This window comes from Puntigrus tetrazona, chromosome 3 (genome assembly GCF_018831695.1).
Source record: "Puntigrus tetrazona isolate hp1 chromosome 3, ASM1883169v1, whole genome shotgun sequence".
Taxonomy (NCBI): Eukaryota; Metazoa; Chordata; class Actinopteri; order Cypriniformes; family Cyprinidae; genus Puntigrus; species Puntigrus tetrazona.
This window is the reverse complement of record NC_056701.1, coordinates 29,360,397-29,365,781: the sequence shown is the minus strand read 5'-3', so window position 1 is coordinate 29,365,781 and position 5,385 is coordinate 29,360,397. Positions and strand designations below refer to the sequence as shown.

Below are 5,385 nucleotides of genomic sequence, written 5' to 3'. Positions count from 1 at the left end.
ATCTAGGAGCAAATGGGTACCATGGTTCAACTATCCAGCTTTTTCTCGTCTATTTTAGAGAGGTTTTTGGCAGATCAGTGGGTGAATCGTTGGTTGGTGAGCAACTATATAATTTGCGGCCGGGCAATTTGTCTATAACTTAATATGCTTGTAAAAGCTCCTTTTGTCTTCCAGGACTTCATGCATGAGGTGCTCCGGGACTTCCTGCACATATTTGTCATTGTCTATATCGATGACATTCTAATTTACTTCTGGTGCCTGGCAGAACACCGCCTGCAGAAGTCCTAAATCATTATGTGAACACCAGCTGTAATTCAAGGCAGACAAGTGTACCTTCCATTGACCTACCTTTCAGTTTCTCGAGTATAACATCGATCACTGTGGTGGAAAGCAATTTTTTTAGCACTGAAATATTAGCCATTATAAAAGAGACTATAAACTCGCACTTATATTAAAGGTCCAATAATTTGTTTTAGATCTGACTTCTTTGATTGCACATTTCGTTATTAACATAAATAAAAAAAAAAATATGGCGGGGCGCTCTAAAGGAGCTCTAAAGATCTGCAGCCATCACGTTACAAAAGTTTGAAGGCTGTGTTGTAAACGTTATTGACTCAACAGGAGATTGCTGTTATTTTTCAACATGCAAAAATTTTGGATCTCAGAAAAAACTTCGGATTCAGTGTGCAAAGATATTTACTGTAAAGTGAGCTGAAATTTCTTTAGTAGAATAATGCCTGATGCCTGATGCCTGACTTTTACTTTTTTACTTTCTGCTTTGTTTTTCTTCCTTTCTTTAGGTCATTTTGGTAGTAAACCAATGGTTTTCTAAGGTTATCTAGCTGTGCTCCAAAACTATAACAAAATCTGCATCTAGAAAATGTAAGCAATTAAAACTTTCAAATCAAACTTTCTGTCCAATCAAATGCTCTCTAGAATCTAAAGTCTCAAAAGGTTCATCGGGCATATTCATACATGCAGATGTGAGCTCAATGACCTCATGACCAATCACTGTTAGATAAAGTAAATAAAACAAAAATTGCACCCTAAAGAACTGTACATTTAAAAAAATATTGCCGTCTTTGGGGGTTGGATACTTTTGTTTGCTGCTATGGGTGGTGATTTCTGTGTGATGTTGTCATGTCAGGTGTCGTCCTCTCAGTCCAGCAGTTCAATGATCTGAGGAACCTAATTGGTTATAAATGACAAGCCAATAAAACAGTAAAACTGAAAAATAAAACACTGAAACTTGCATGGAACAACAAGTAGTTACAGAAATAAGCGTATTAAAACTTGTGCAAACCAGTCGTCTGACATACAATCTAGCCATGGCCAAATAGAAATGTCTTGCTCAAATGTTTGGCTTGACATACATAGAATTGGTGACTGAGTGATCTTTATCGGTTGCTGCATACAGCGGACACACAAAATGGCTGAAAGTACGGGCATATAAACGCCAGAAAATGTAACGCATAACACTCTATCACGTGTGACGTCTTTCCCAGTAACCCAGATTGATAAATATTACAAACTTTAAGTGCATCTTTGTCCCTTCATACACAAAGCCGAATCCTCCTTCAACCAGCTTGTGACTTGTTTTATAATGCCTGCGAACATGGCTTATTGAAAGATAAGATATTGTGGTTAATATAAAAGTATCTACCAGGATATGTGTAGGCCGTTGTCTGTGGGATAACTACCACACACCATTACAAAGAAGAGTATCCCTTGTGACCACATGGCCATTAGATTTCCATTACTTCTGATGGACAGTACGCTCTTGTGCCTGCAGTAAAGACGGTTGACACATTTTGCTTGATTTTACATATAGGATGTTTCTGTGAGATAATTAATAAAATATCACAAAACACTGAAAAGTTAACGAACTCCCTGCACTCAGAGTCAATCAGTTTGACCTCCAGGGTGTTCTGGTCCACCAGCAGGGTCTCCGGTTTGATATCTTCAATTCTGCAGATCATCTGGAGCATCATGAAGCTATTCAAGTCCGTGCAGGGCATGTGCAGCTCCATGACCATGATTCAGTGGTCTGTGTCGTCCTCCCAGTCCAGCAGTTTAATCATCTGAGGGATATGGGACCCTTGTTGGTTATGAATGACAGGCCAGTCTCCATGAGGAGGCTTTGGGATGACCACGACACAGCTGCTGCTCCAACTAAGCAAAATATAATTTGTTCCACCCAAGCAAAAGAATGAAAATGTACTGCTTCCTTTCAGCCATCCAACAAAATAAAAAAATGATAAGGACTTGCCTTTAACTGAAGGACTTTTATTTTGGCGTGGCGTTGTGACGTCATTTGTTTGCGCCGCACTGCGTCTGTAGAAAGACGAAGGTTTGAGTTTTAAGCGTGTAAACCGTTTAAATCAAGACGTATTGAACGTGACATGAATATTTAAATTGACATTTTAACGGACGTTGTTTTGTGTGAGAAAAGCGCGCCCACGCGTGAATAACAGAAAGTGTTCGTCTTATTTCTCCCTCTGTATCGTGAATCGGTTCAGCTCCAAACCTAATAAAACTCACCTGTCTCCAAGTAACCGCTTGTTAACGTGACCCTGTGCTTCATAGTAAACACGAGCTTGTTCACTAGCTAGTAGTGATGAGAGAAGAGATGCTTAAAGCGGTTCACCTTCTTCTCAAATCAAGAAAAGTACGTCCTGACGTTTTCACTACAGTGTAATGAATATAATTTATATAGTAAATACACAAATAACGAACTTTCTGTATTTATGTTTCTTTCCGCTATTTTTTCCTATCGAGCGTCCGAGCAAAGAGGAGAAGCTTGTGGTAAAGCAGCCGAGATCAGAATAATTCACTATTAAAGAGATGTCTTTTATTAAAGAGGAGAGGGAAGACGTGAGGATCGAAGAAGCATTCGAGTCAAGCATGAAGATGTTGAGACCCAAACAGGTTGGTTTTCATTCAAGCTGAACTCAATCATTTCCCAGGTAAAAAAAAAAAAAAAAAAAAAGTGTTCTATTTTATATAACTTGTTTTTTTTTTTTAAGATAACTTATGCGATATTATATTTAACTGTTATTTTGAGACGGTGTGAATATGAACTAATGCACATTTAACACGCATCTCTGCATTCGAAAAAATGTATTAAGCGCAAAAGAGAGCATTTCAATTTCATTATGGAAGTGTTTAGAAAATGGACATTTTGGAAGTTTTCTGTAGTGGAAGGAAGTAGAGATTTAATTAGTTTGATCTGCAGTCCAGTCCTCATTAGAAGCGCTATCTTGACACCTAATACCATATGCAATAAAATGAATGAAATAAAGAAGTAATATAATTACACTGAATATTACATACATTTATGAAAATATCCATAAAAACAAGCGGCTTAAAATATTTAACTCTTTAAACCTGTTGTAAACCTGTTTTTTGGTGCATCCTTAGCGTGCACATTATGATAATTGTTCTCTATAAAAACATTCCTTGTAACATGATCTGCAGTTTAGCTTAAAAAAGTTATTGTTCACCTATAGAACTCCTCACTATCATTAAAACACAGAATACCACATAAAAAATGATCAAACGCATTCACTATGTGTCTGAAGTTAATGGAATTTCAATACTTATCTCCATTAATGAGTGGAACATTTATTGTAAATGAATCAAATCGAAATGAAGAATGAAAATGGTTTACACTACTTCTCACTTCAAAAGAGTTTGAACGCATGATCTAGAACGTCTGTGCAGTGCCTACGTATTTATGCCAAGTTGCTTATGCTTATTACGCTGGGGTAAACTTGTATTTGTCTTTATTCACACTAGACCAGATGGTGCTGAAAGAGGAGAGTCAAGAACTCAATGGAAAACAGCACAAAGATCAGCATGAAGAATTTTGTGACTTAAAAACTGAAGAAGAACCTATTTGTTGCTCACAGAGCGAAAAGGCTCTGTCCAAAAAAGAGCTCGAAAGAAAGCAACCGGAAGTATTTTCATCTGCTTTCACTGCGGAAAGAGATTTGATCAACAAGAAAACCTTAAAATCCACATGAGAATTCACACCGGAGAGAAGCCCTACACCTGCCAACACTGCGGAAAAAGGTTTTATCAGCAAGGAAACCTTAAAGTCCACATAAGAACTCACACCGGAGAGAAGCCCTACGCCTGCCAACAGTGTGGGAAAAGTTTCAACAAGAAAGGAAACCTAACAGTCCACATGAGAATCCACACCGGAGAGAACCCTTTCACCTGCCAGCAGTGTGGAGTTAGTTTCAATCAGAAAGGAAGCCTCAAAATCCACACGAGAATTCACACGGGAGAGAGTCCTTTCACATGCCAAGAGTGTGGAAAATGCTTTATTGGAAAAGGAAACCTCAGAAGCCATGTAAGAGTTCACAACGGAGAGAAGCCTTACCCCTGCCCACAGTGTGGAAGGAGATTTACACACAAACCAACCCTGAATGTCCACATGAGAACTCACACTGGAGAGAAGCCGTTTGTGTGTGCTCAGTGTGGAAAGAGTTTCCGATATCATTTAAGCCTCAACAACCACGTGAAGACTCACTCCAGAGACAGCTGTTTGAGATGTCTGCAGTGTGGAGAGAGTTTCACAGACAGGAAGCAACTTAAGGACCATGTAATAACCCACACTGGAGAGAAACCTCACATATGCCTTCACTGTAGCAGAACCTTCAAAAACAAGGCGGCTCTTGAAAGCCACGTAAGAGTTCACACCGGGGAGAAGCCTTTCATCTGCCCTCAGTGTGGAAAGGGTTTCACGCTTAAAGGGAACCTTAACATTCACATTAGGATTCACACCGGAGAGAAGCGTTTCGCGTGTCTTCGGTGTGAGAAGAGTTTCATGTATAAAAGAGACCTGAGGCGTCATGTTCAAGCTCATTCTGCAGAGGACTTATAGTGTTTTTCAGTGCGGTAAAAGGTTTAGAAAAAGAAGCAATTTCTAAACTGTTTAAGTATTCACTTTGGAAGAAAATTCTGAATCAGAAAGAGATTGCGAGGGAATTTGCATGTGCGAACAAATAATATTTATTTGCTCAGTGCAATAAAAAACATTTAAAGTCCTGCAAAGGAGTGTATGCGTGTTTTTTCTATTAAACTCATTTCTGAACATAAAAATGGTCATTTTATTTTTTATCTGGAAAAAGACGTCCTTCGTGCCTTTTTAAAATTGCTTGACTGCAGCTCTATACTAGGGTGGAGCTAGGGAGGGCCACTGTCCTGCAGAGTTTAGCTCCAACACGCCTGCCAGGAGGTGTCCAGTATGCCTGGTAAGACCTTGATTTAGCTGGTTAAGGTATGTTTAATTGGAGTTGGTGCTAAATTATAGCAATATCAGCAATATATTATGGTTTGCTTTTATTAAATTATGCCCAGTTTGGGAATTTCCTAAAG

At 38.8% G+C, this 5,385-nt stretch overlaps 1 pseudogene; it reads left to right on the top strand.

Annotated features, from left to right (window-relative positions):
• Positions 1-2,314: 2,314 nt before the first annotated feature.
• LOC122335221 lies at positions 2,315-5,055 on the top strand (annotated as a pseudogene).
• The last annotated feature ends 330 nt before the right edge of the window (positions 5,056-5,385 follow it).